Source organism: Gopherus flavomarginatus, chromosome 22 (assembly GCF_025201925.1).
Source record: "Gopherus flavomarginatus isolate rGopFla2 chromosome 22, rGopFla2.mat.asm, whole genome shotgun sequence".
NCBI classification, from domain to species: domain Eukaryota; kingdom Metazoa; phylum Chordata; order Testudines; family Testudinidae; genus Gopherus; species Gopherus flavomarginatus.
In genome coordinates this window covers 8200412-8213789 of record NC_066638.1, presented here as the reverse complement: position 1 = coordinate 8213789, position 13378 = coordinate 8200412, and the positions used below count along the sequence as shown (strand labels likewise).

The window sequence follows — 13378 nt, the reverse complement described above, 5'->3', positions numbered from 1 at the left end:
GATAAAAAAGCTACTGTTCCTATGGGACTTTTACTCTTTCTCTATTAGCTACTGCACAGCAATTTAACACATACTAGTACCTGAGCTGCGTAGGGCTGGGATGAGTACAAAGAAATTGTTAAAACAGCCATGTTACTTTTAGCTCCACTAAAACACAGGGAAGAAAGTAGTTGGAAAAATGGAAAATAGAAAAAAAAGGACACAATCTGTGAAAAACTGTGTTTTCAAGCTTCCTTTATATTGCAAACAATAACATTAAATTAGATGGTTATAAATGACCTCACACTGGATATAACAACCAAGTGACAGTCCAAGTTACACAAAGTATGATCAAAAAGAAATGCATTCAGAAAAGGAAGGCTAATACTTTCTGCCTTTCAACCATCCTGGTCTTTCACCTCAAAAGTCACTGCTGGCCTAGCATTGTCATGCCACTGTCGTAGCACCTATCACTGCTGCTTTGCTCTGGTTCATATACATGACCACAACTAAATCCACCACTACATTGTCTTAGATTGTCACCAGATTTAGAATGTCATATAAGAAACAGAGTCATAATCCAATGAGAGGAATATATTGAGGTAAATCTTTGCTCAGAAGTCGAAACACTGGGCAATGTAACATACCAATAGGTAAATACAGTTCCCGCTGCTGTAGCTGGGAGTTATGGTGGAATATGGTGAGAAAAATAATGACATTGGAGGAATAATATAAATACCTCTTAGTATGAATATTCTTGACAATATTTGATACCATCAAATGATTAAGAGAAGGTCTGATCATTGGAAAACGGTTATGAAGAATCCCTGGGCTCTAATTCTGTTGATCATTTATCTCATTCATTTAAGGGGGTCAGATTCACTCCTGTGCAAAGGACAATGCCCTTGCATAAATCCAACTTGAAGTCTCAAAACAGGGCTTAAGCAGGATTTTGGTGGTACATAGGCCTCATGCCTGAATCATGGGGCTGAATTTCAACCCAGAACTGCCTGGGCTTCAAACAGACATTATAAACTCTAACAGATAAAATACTCATCCCTAGAGCTAAGAAAATAGCATTAAAATGGGCTGTGAAATTTCTGTTCGAATCTGGAAACAAATTTCAGCCTCTTTTCCAATTTATTTTAAGCATCCAAGCATCCAAATGTGGCTGGTGCAAACACGTGTGAAAAGCAGATTTTTAAATAGTTGCCAAAAGCCAGTTTTAATTAGATTTGTAACTTCTCTGGCTCAGGGGCTGTCTTTTCGGTCTGTGTTTGCACTACATACCATGTCGTCCTTAGGGTGACCAGATGTCCCGATTTTATAGGAACAGTCCTGATTTTGGGGTCTTTTTCTTATATAGGCTTCTATTACCTCCCACCCCCATCTCGATTTTTCATACTTGCTGACTGGTCACCCTAGGCATCCTAGCTCATGACTGGGGCTCCTAGATACTGTTATTATCAACAATAATTAATAATAATGTTGATTGTCCAAGTCACAGTTCATGTCCATCACCCTGACACAAACTGTGATTTGTTTATTCCATTCCTGCTTGTCTGTTTAGGAGATTATTGGGCCAGATTCTCAGATGGTGCAAATCAGAGGCACACCACTTAGGAGCTGTCCTCCTCCTTCCCCTGTCCTCAAATGGCCTCTGTCCTTGATCAGTCCCTTCTGGAGTCACTGCCACTCATTTTCACTTGTGGTAGGTGGCAGATTATAGAACAATCTGAATTTTTTTGGAAGCACATCCAATTTATTTGCTCTAGATTCTGGCAGCCACTGTCGTGCTGAACTTGGCTGGAACTGAGCTCCCCCTCTTCCTGACTCTAGCCAGGTCTCTCAGGTCTGTGCTAAGGACAGATGCCCCTGCGTCACCACCAGAAGGATGCTGTAAATGCTGATGTGATAAGAACAGCCAGCTAGTCTAGCATGGTTGGGGGAGGGGTGGGTAGAATGTTTCATTTGGACAGTTTGAGGGTCTCTCAATGTCTCTTGATGTGCAGAGCACAGAGCCTCTGCCCTGGTCACAGTCCCCATTGGACTAACCCGTTTTACCACCAAGGTAAGGAGCAAAGAGAGCTTCGTCTGAATGGATCCTGAAAGCCAATATTTACCCTTTCAAGTTCAATATTTACAGAGTGATTTGCTTGTGTGGATCATTTGAAATGTTTAATTTGACTGTAGATGGCAAAGAATAGCACAGGGAATGTGTCCCTGTGGTGGTGGTGGTGGGTTTAAAAAGTGGAGCAAGACAATTTATTGGCATTTAAATTAAACCTGGAGTTTTGGCTTCCAAATAGTTTGCCAGGAAAGTATGTTTATTTTGTAAATCACATTGTTTTGTGTTATTAGACCAGGTTGAAACACAGCTGGGTGGTATTAATACTAGTTGACAGTGACATGGGCAATTTGATCAGACACGAAGGAAAATAATTCAAACAAAATACCTAAGGAGGAAGAAGAGTATATTAACCAACTACAGGTGAATCTTTGCTGTTAACCTGGTAATGCTCTCAGTACCGAGATTAAATTAGCAACATTTTGAGAGAAGGCATTACTGATTTAAAATAAAATAAAATATCCTTACTTCATTTTCTGTCTGTGCCCTTTCACGCAGGGCTGGGCAATAGAATTTGGCTTGCAGACAGCCATGGTAAGACACAGTCTTTTGGCTTCTTTAACTTTCATAACATGTGGGAATGGTTTCAAACAGCAGTGGTCATTTCCCATACCAAGCAGCCATTGGGTTGGCCACTTAAAATGGGTTGGCCATTTAAAAGGAGGGGCTGTGGTTTTCAGGTTAACGTGCAGCACAACACCCCCCCCCCCAATTCTCTGGGTTGATCGCTTCACCCCTCCCCCCACCACATGGCTAACAGCAGGGAACATTTCTGTTCAGTCACAGGCAAACAGTCCATCAGGAACGGGCACCCCTGAATGTCCCCTTAATAAAATCACCCTATTTCTACCAGGTGACCAGGAATGATATCACTCTCCTGAGGATAACACAGAAGGATAAAGAACGGATGCTGTTTGAATGCCAGCAAACACCGGGACCATACGCTGCCATGCTTCGTTACACAATGATTCCAGACTACATGCTATTGGCCTGGCGTGGTAAAGTGTCCTACCGTGGAGGGCAGAATAAGTCTGCCCTCCCCAGAAACCTTTTGCAAAGGCTTTGGGAGTACATCCAGGAGAGCTTCATGGAGATGTCCCTGGAGGATTTCTGCTCCATCCCCAGACACATTAACAGACTTTTCCAGTAGCTGTACTGGCCGCCAATGCCAGGGCAAATTAATCATTAAACATGCTTGTTTCTAAACCATGTATAATATTTACAAAGGTATACTCACTAGAGGTCCCTTCTCCGCCTGGTGGGTCCGGGAGGCAGCCTTGGCTGGGTTCGAGGGGTACCTACTCCAGGTCCAGGTTGAGAAACAGTTCCTGGCTGTCAGGGAAAATGGTTTCTCTGCTTCCTTGCTGTGAGCTATCTTCCTCTTCCCCAAAACCCGCATCCCTGTTGCGTGCTACTCCATTGACGGAGTCAAAGCACAGGGATGGGGTAGTGGTGGCTGTACCACCTAGAATGGCATGCAGCTCATCATACAAGCGGCATGTCTGGGGCTCTGACCTGGGTGCGACCGTTTGCTTCTCTGTTTTTTTTGGTAGGCTTGCCTCAGCTCCTTACGTTTCACGCGGCACTGCTGCGGGTCCCTGTTATAGCCTCTGTCTGTCATGCCCTTTGAGATTTTTTCAAATGTTTGTGCATTTCGTCTTTTGGAACAGAGTTCTGATAGCATGGATTCGTCTCCCGATGCAGCAGTCAGATTCCACACCTCCTGTTCGATCCATGCTGGAGCTCTTTTGCGATTCTGGAACTCCATCATGGTCACCTCTGCTGATGAGATCTGCACTCACCTGCAGATCAGCACGCTGGCCAAACAGGAAATGAGATTCAAAAGTTCGCGGGCATTTTCCTGTCTACCTGGCCAGTGCATCAGAGTTGAGAGCGCTGTCCAGAGCGGTCACAATGGAGCACTCTGGGATAGCTCCCCCCGGAGGCCAATACCGTCAAATTGCGACCACACTACCCCAAATTTGACCTGGCAAGGTCAATTTCAGCGCTAATCCCCTCATCGGGGGAAGAGTACAGAAATCGATTTTAACAGCCCTTTAAGTCGAAAATGACGACTTCGTTGTGTGGATGGGTGCAGGGTTCTAACGCTGCTAAATTCGACCTAAACTCGTAGTGTAGACCAGAACTAAGTAATAAACAGCCCTGTGGCATGTGTGAGACATAGACACTGCAGCTATTCCTGTCCCATAACACATCTGTAACCCAAGCATATGGGTCTCTCTCTGCTCACCGAGCAGGAGCTGGACAGAAATAGGCAGGGTACAGTAGGGTCTCTAACTGGTGTGCAAGTTAAATTTTGTTTGGGAACAATTCACAGGGTTTTGAGGTTTTTTTGTTTGTTTTGCTTTGGCCTACATTCTAAAAATTACTTTAGTCAAGGAAATGTGTGGTAACAGGTTGGTCTTATCAAAACACTCCCTGTTATAACCTAGTCCCCCAACCCCACTGTTTTTCTACTGTAGATGGCCAATTCATTACTACTAACACAGAATAAAAGTGGCTTCCAAATGTTCCTTCGGTGTCCACAGGGTGTGTTTAACGTCTATCCCAGCATTTAATTTAGAACAGGAATAAAGATCCAAATCCTCAAAGCTATTTATGTCCTAAATCCCACTGAAATCAAAGGGAGTTAGGCGTCTAAATATCTTGAAAGGCCTGGGCTATTGAGACTATGCACTTCTCTGCTGTAGCACCTTCTAGCCAAAGCATTCAGAGTGGGTTAGAGATGAGTCAACTGCACCAAGAGTGGTTCCTCTGTGACCTCACCATTGCCACCAAAACCAAGTCCTTTGATGTCCATAAGCTTGACATGGCTTCATGCAGCGAGTATTTCCACAGCCTGCTCAAGAGAGATCCCAACTTGCCACGAGTAGAACTCAACAATGTCTCCCCCCTGGGCTTGACTACCATTATCATTATACCTACACCGGTAAGCTGAATCTCTCCCTGTACACCACTGGTAGCACCATCTCAACAGTCAGCTGCCTACAAAAACGTGCTTTGCTCAACATGTGCAGTGACTTCCTCATTCAGGAGATAAATAACTGCATATATATCGCCAACATCTCGGGGGCATACAACCTCAACCAGGCCGAGGACGCCACCCAAAAGTTCATCCAGGAAAACTTCGTGGAGTTCTCTGAGACTTAGCAGTTCATGAAATTCTCCTTTGACCAGCTGAACGAGCTGCTGATTGATGATGGTCTGTAGATCTCAAATGAGGTCATTGCCTTCCAGATTGCCATGAAATGGCTCGAGTTTGACCCTAAGCGAGTCACATATGCTGCCAACCTCCTGAGCGACATTAGATTTGGCACCATATCAGCTCCTGATTTGGTCAACCATGTGCAACCAGTACCATGGATGATGCAAGATCCTGAGTGCCACAGGCTGCTGGTGGAGGCTATGAATTACCATCTGCTCCCTTACCAGCAAAATACTCTTCAGTCCAGAAGAACCAAAATCCGTGGAGGCCAAAGAGTGCTAGTCACAGTTGGTGGCTGTCCAGCTTTGACCGAGAAAGCTCTTAGCAGAGAGATCAGCTACAGGGACCCGGATGGAAACTGGAACAAGATGGCTGAGATGCCAGCGAAAAGTTTCAACCCGTGCGTCATTGTGATGGATGGGTTCCTCTATGTGGCTTGAGGGGAAGATCAAAACGATGCTAGGAACCAGGCTAAGCATGCAGTCAACAGTCTGTGCAGGTAATAAGAATTTCCTCAAGGCAAGACAGTTCCCGTGAGAGTGCATTTAAAAAAATAAGTACTCAGTTTACAAGCCTGTGGCTGCATACATATCTGCCACAATCATCAATGGGGTTTGAACCTGAGATCTCAAATGCAGGCCTCTATCACATAAGATAAAGGAGAAGTCCTTTTGCTGTGCATGAGTAGTAGGTTGTTATAATCTTTGGGCCCATCCATTAGGGACAGACAGGATTACACGAATTAAGCAACAGCATATTCTGTCATCATTTTTTCTGAGGATATTTTTCACAAGAGTAAATGAGCAGGAGGAAAATACAGGCTAAACTAATCAGAAATATCTATTATATACACACAGCTCCAAGAGCAGATAGAGGGAAATACTGCTACATTAAGGCCTATCCCATCAGAGAAGCAGTGTAAACCAGCAGAGCGGGCACTGGAGTGGGCGACAAAAAGACTTGAAATCTATCCCCAGCTCTGCCGTTGATCTGCTGTGCGACTTGGCAGAGTCACATTGCTTCTGTTTTTCCTCCCACCCTTTGTCTGTCTTACCTAGTTAGATTATTAGCTCTGTGGTGCAGGGAACGTCTCTTACTCTGTGCATGTACAGCTCCTAGAACTGGGGCCCTGATCTCAGCTGAAGCCTCCAGGCTCTACCATAATACCAATAAAGAAGAAGAAGATCCGTTATTTAGTCAGACAGTTAATGATACAGATCCAGAAAGCAAGAGCATCTTTCATGTAATTGCTGCCTTTTTGTGACCCTTCAAGGTTATCTTTTCTATTCTGGCTAGAGATCACTCAAATCTATATATAAATTGTCAGCTTCCATTCTGTAGCTGATTCCCAGTTTGGCAGCTTTTGCTTAAAAAAACCCCTAAATTCACCTTCTGCATAATTTCTATTGTTTGTTGTCTTTCTTTCTTCTTTGTTGCACAGTTTAAGTGGAGGGTTTGGGTTTTTGGAAAGTTCTTATGAAACATGTCATGGGACTGTGCGGGGATTATTATTAACAGAGGAGAAACGTAACCCTGGCAACACCAAGTGGAGAATGTTGTTGAAAAATCGAGACACAGTTGGGGTTGGGGTTGGGCTTGGGCTTGCACGCAGGATTCAGAATAAAGAACATGGATGCTATGAAGGAAAACCAGCACAGTTAATAGCATTTTGCCTCCCAGAAATCTGTGTTCAAGATGGATTTCCTGACACAAGTTTTTTGGTCTCAGTCTAATCCCTCTGAGACATTGTCCCCAGATCACAAAACCATCACAGAGTTAGGACCAGTTGCTAGCCTCTGCCAGGGAGAGAATGTGAGAAAGAACCCGCTCACGGGACAGATGTCAATCATGTCACTTCATGCACTACTAGCAGGCTTTCAAATACTGCAGGGATGAGGACAGAAGAACCCCTCTAGAACAGAATAGGTCTAAGGATGGACTTGGAAGGGCTTCTTATAGGTCAAGATACAGTGCTAGAAGCTTTTAGGGCTCAGGATTGGGAGGGCTAGCTAGCCTAGGTCAGGAACACACAGGGGATACACCACAGGTCAAGTAGCATGTTCAGAGCCTGCCTGGCCCAGGCCATTCACGACCACTGAATTCATTCAAAAGTTAATAAAAGAGGGGACGGCCCCTGCACCATGTATTTTTCCTGCAGCTGAGAAAGGCCTCAGAATTCCACCCGTCAGGTCTCCTCCTTTCTACTTCTAGCCTGTATCTTATTCAGCTTTTCTGGCATTGCCAGACTGCCCCTGGGATTGCTTTCCGGGTACAGTAACAGCAATGACATCTGCCTGTGGGGGCTCAGGTTCACATGGCAGCAGTTTGCCTTGCAGCATGTGCTCAGCTTTGCGCTGCAGGGGCACGAGGGGAAGATCAGAGATGTGATGTAGGATCTGTGGCTTGAGAAATGCACGAAGATCAGTAACTTGTCGTTGTCAAGCAGGGGTAGAAAGGAGAGATCATATGTCCCCAAGGCAGGTTCAGAGTAGCCCTCTGCAGCATGGGATCAGAGGCTAGGTGACAGCTCTTCCTTCTCTCCGCAAGTATGATGCTCACTTCAACACCTGTCTGCACCTGGCCAGCATGCTGCACAAGAGGACTCACTTCAGTCTGAGAGCCTACAATGGTCTCCTCTACGCCATCGGCGGGCGCAACGCAGAGGGGGTCTAGGCCTCCGTCGACTGCTACATCCCTTCCACCAACAGCTGGCAGAGCAAGGCCGGCATGGAGATCCCTCGCTGCTGCCACGCCAGCACGGTCATCGACGGCAAGATCCTAGTCACCGGGGGCTATGTCAACAACTGTTACTCACGCACTGTGTGCAGCTACGAGCCCAGCACAGACAGCTGGAGAGACCGGGCTGGGCTCTGCACCCCCCGGGGCTGGCACTGCGCTGCCACCTGGGCTGATCGTGCATACGTCCTAGGGGGCAGCCAGCTGGGCCCCCGAGGTGAGCGGGTGGATGTGATCCCCATGGAGTGCTACAATCCTGACACAGGCCAGTGGAGCTATGTGGCATCCATGCCTACTGGGGTCAGCACGGCCGGAGTAACGATCCTTGACGGGCACATCTGCCTAGTGGGAGGCTGGAATGAGAGTGGGAAGAAATCCCAGAAGTGTGTGCAGAGCTACAACCCAGAGCTGAACGAATGGGCAGAGGAGGAGGATCTCCCCGAGGGCACCGTGGGTGTGACCTGCTGCACCATGACCCTCGCACCAAAGCAGCAAAGGATCCAGGACTAGCTCAATGGCATCGGCAGCGGTCAGTATCTAATGGAGGAGCTGGGGGCTAGCATTTCCACCTGCAGCTGGGGACGCAGACAGAGTTCAAACCTTGCCTCAGATTGCAGGGGAGCTGAGATCAGAAAGCACCAAGAGACCTGGGAACTAAGCAATGGCTCGTTTCACAGCAGTAGGGGAGCCTGTGGAGCAGCATGATCTAGCGGTTAGGGCGGTGACTATCGATCTTTGACACACAATCTAATGGCTAGCACAGGGCCCTGGGAGCTAGAAACATCTGAATTCTTATTCCAGCTGTGAAACGAAATCCCTCTGTGGCCTTAGGCAGGTCACTAGCCCCCTACACCATGGGTAAAATGACACTGACCGCCACTGGGAGGAAGCACTTCAAAGCTAAGAAGCCCAGTGAACATGTTCAGCTTTAGCATTGTCTCTGCTCATCTCTCTGTCTGATCCCCTCCCTCCTCAAGTCAGAGGCCTCCCATCTCTTCTCCAGCCCACTTGCGCTGCAGTCAGATGGGGTATGATGTGTGGCTGGTGGGCTGGGTCCTTATCTGACCATTTCGATGGCCGAGAGCTGCGGCCAACACTGGCAAAACCACCTCAATGTCTAACCCCAGTGTTACCCAGCTAGACGTTGGCCTCCTGCGATGGACTGGTCTGTGAAGCCACTGCAGAGTTTTCTCCTGCACCACAGGGCAGGGTGGGTGGCACACGGAACATCCCAGTGTGGCCAGAAAAGCCCATATTCCTTTCAGTGACATGGGTAGGCGCCATCCTCTGTCACACACCTCCCCACTGTGGACTGCAGATCAACCCAATCACAAGCAACCCAACCACTAGCAAGACAATAGAGAGAGAACAATAGAGTCCCTATCTATGCGTACCACCAGGGTTGCCAGATTCCTTCCATTCTCGCCCTGGTTTTGTTTCCCATCTAATCAGGGAAGCCAGTGAGATCTGACAATGGGTCAGCACTGATGGTATCAGGTAATGATCAGAATATGTGACTCAACACAGGGCAGGCAAAGCCCCGCCACCCCTCACCGGCTTCAACTAAAGCTTCAGGTTCCCCAGGAACGTGGTCTGGCTCATTGTAGCTAGTCTGATGTCAGGAGAGACGTTTCCCAAATCTGGTCATTGTTTAACCAAATTTATTCCCAACATTATGGATAAGGGAAGACACCTAATTCCTTAGAAAGCGGCATTTCGGATTGACATGAGACCCCAAAACAAGGCACCTTTTAGCTGTAGGCAATGGCTTAATTCCTTCATGCTGCAGGATGTAACAAGGAGACAAGGTGGTTCCGTAGTTACAGCTGGCAATCAGGAAATGTAACTGCTGCTGGGACTATGTGACTTCAGGTCAGTTACTTCACTCTCCTCCTCCTGTTTCCCCTTCCGTAAAAGGAGGATTGTGGAAAGAAGACCCTCCCCCAGAAAGCATTTGGCGATCTTCAGCTGGAAGATGCCATAGAAATGCAAATTGCCACCCTTCTCCTCCTAGGAAGCAGCCCTGCCACTCATGTCACTCCTTAACACAGCTAAAAGGTAAATAGGGTTTCCTCCCCTTCTTTCAACCTGTCCATTTTTAAGAGAGTTTTTTTGCTTTGTTAGGATCAGAGTTAAGGTTAGAATGTCACTGGACCAACTCTGTCATTTCAGTTTGGAGTCATGCCACAGTCTCCTAAAATCTCCTTGTTCTATCAAGGCAAGTTTTGAGCTCTAGGGAAGCATTTGATGGACTGTCTGCATTTCAGGCTGCGTGTCAAGGTGCCTATGAATGCCTGCAACTTTAACTCCAAACCACAGGTGCTAAGCAGGGCATGAGGCACTGAAGCAACCAGGGAGGAAAGGGGGATTTTGATCACCAATCTGGTTGAAGTATAGACTGTATCAGAGCTGGATAAAACAAAAAAACAAACAACAAAGGAAAACATACAAATAAACTGGAGTCACTTACAGGGAGATCCTATTACAAGAATAGTAAAAATGATGAAAGTGACAGAGTCCTGTGGCACCTTATAGACTAGCAGAAGTATTCACCCACAAAAGCTTATGAGCCAATACTTCTATAAGGTGCCACAGGACTCTGTCGCTTTTTACAGATCCAGCCTAACACGGCTACCCCTCTGATACTTAAAAATGATGAGACTCATAAAAATTCCAGCAGTTACACCCTTCTACATTAACCAGAAGAAATAAGGCTAAGAAAGAACACTGTGACCCTTGACATGTACCTGTTAAATCTGAGGAAAATGTATTTATCTTCTTTAATAGTGTCAAGAGAAGTGAGTTGCTAGGGCACTAGATAATTAGAACAGATGTAAACAGACCAGTAATTACAGGGATACACAAACCCTTTCCCTCATCTAGCGGCAAGTACCTACACAAACCTTGACCAGGAAGTCCAGTCTCCCTAATATTCACACAGGGCGAGTTATAGTCACAGGCAGCACTTGAGGGTTGCTTCCCTTGACCTAACAACCTGCACTTGGCCTCAGCCATTGCTAACACAACAGCAGAGAACCTGGAATATGAAAAATTCTTAAAAATCGAAAGGAAGAAACATTTGGGTAGGACAATGGCACTGGGGGGGGGTGATGATTTAATGGACGAGAAGTTTGCATTGCTGGATGAAACGTGTTTGGGAGCGAGGGGGCAGGGCATGGTTAAAAGGGCTGTACCATGCTAACTCCCTGGTAGAGCTGTCACATTTCAGTTAAAAACACAGAATTCACCCCCTACTAGAACTGTAACAGCCCCATAGTCCATTAAGACATGCTGCCTACCAGAGAGCTGCAATGCCATTAGAAGAGCCGTAAGCTGGAGAGAGGCAACTTTCCACCCTCCTATTAAGGAGCACTTTGAGCCTCTGCCCATCGTGGGATGCAAGTGGAGCACCTGAGCAGTAATTAAAGTGTGACGTACAGCAGCACTGAGACAAGATTGATGCCTAGTTCCCGGCCCCGCTCTAGCACGTGGACCATCCTGCAGCCCTAACTACTGAATCTCAGGTAAGTGGATTACTTCCACCGACAGAGAACCTGTCCCATCGGCCTAGGTTGTGTCTACACCAAAGCGCTGCTACTGCTGCGCCACTGGAGCATTTCTACTGTAGACAAGCCCCATGTCTATACTTAAAATGCTATAGCAGAACAGCTGCAGTTCTTCAGTGTAGACACTGGCTACAGTGACAGGAGGGCTTCTCCCATCACTGTAGTTAATCCACCTCCCTGAGAGGGAGTAACTAGGTCAACAGAATTCTATCAACCTAGCGCTGTCTACAGCGAGGGTTAGGTCAGCTTCACTGTCTCTTGGGGTGTAGATTTTTCACACTCTTCAGACACACACACCCCGATATAAGTTTTCAGTGTAGACTATCCCCAAGTCTTGAGTCCTGTCTATATAACCATGCAACCCATAGGGCAGCAAACAAAACGTCTCTGCACCAGCCATTCTAAGTTTGATCTTGTTTGTTCAGGCAGGCTGAAACCATGTTTAATGAACATTACACTCCTAAACCCTAGCCAGCCCTTTAAGGGAGTGCTGCTGTATTAAGTGACACAGAGGGAAGTGTGGGTCAGGGAAGGGACAGCCAAGATAAACACACACAATAGTCAATTTAACTGCACTTGGTCATTTTTTCAACCCTAGCTGCCAGATGGCGCAGGTGCCTCTGATGGGTTTTCAGTAGAATTTACACTTCAGTTCAGAAATGCATGGATTGCCACTAAGAACTGATCATTTCAGGGAGAGTTCACTCTAACAAGCATGAAGCTATTTAAGGATAGTGGAAGCTCCAGAGCCATAACTTCAGTTGAAGAACAGCTAAACCACTCACCATACGTTTGTTTCTCTATCAACCAAACAAGCCACTCCACATTTTTCCTTTCACAATTCTGTTGCTGCCAGCACTGGTTCAGTTCACTAGCTGGAACACTGACGACAATGCTTCCCATAGTACGTAGAAAGACAATCTTCCAAAGGATTTGATGGGCGTCAAACCAATGTATTTGATAAGCACCAAGTCAATGTATTAGTTACCAGTAGTACAGAGCAAGTAGAGCCCGGGCATCCGAGTCAAGCGTTTGCCTCATTTGTGAGCTATTCACTGTTTCAGAGGCACTAGACCTGGAGAAGAATTTGTTACGGGTGCAGAGAAGCTGCAAATAGGCATCAGGGAGTGTTCGACTCTACCTGTATGAACTGCATTGTTCTGAAGAGAACGGTATCTATGAAATGGAATAAAAGATTAACACCTCAAGGAGTAACTTGTCTGGTACATGCATTACTGTACGGACAGGCTGTTCTATTCCCAGAACACTGGAGAAAAGAAAAACAAATGGCTAAAACACTCATTTGAGACACTGAGGATTCTTTCCTCCTAAATATTTGTACTACATTTTAAAGCCCATATGAGTAATCACTCTATTGTCAAGCACATAGAAAAGTTTATCTGGGGACTGTGCCAGAATACTGAAAAAACGGGGCACAATGTGAGCTAAGGTGAGGGATGCTGGATTCTCAGACCAGTTGAAATAAGCTCCAGCTATTTGTCTGGATTTTCAGCACCCTTTGGTGGTAACCAACAGCATCGGATGCCGGTTCTCCATGAGAGACCAAGCTCTTAGCCACCCCTTTTGCGGGGCTTATAAGCACTTGATAGGGGATGTACAAGCTCCTCTAATCAGAGTCCCGGTTAAGAATACATTATGGTTGTTCAGTCATCAAGCCTCAGCCACATTTAGTCCCTACCACTTGTGTTCTTGCCACTAGTCTTGGACTGAGGCAAATCCACC

General features: G+C 46.3%; 1 pseudogene; it reads left to right on the top strand.

The window, feature by feature from the left end:
- Positions 1-2855: 2855 nt before the first annotated feature.
- Positions 2856-10922, top strand: LOC127039070 (kelch-like protein 31; annotated as a pseudogene).
- The last annotated feature ends 2456 nt before the right edge of the window (positions 10923-13378 follow it).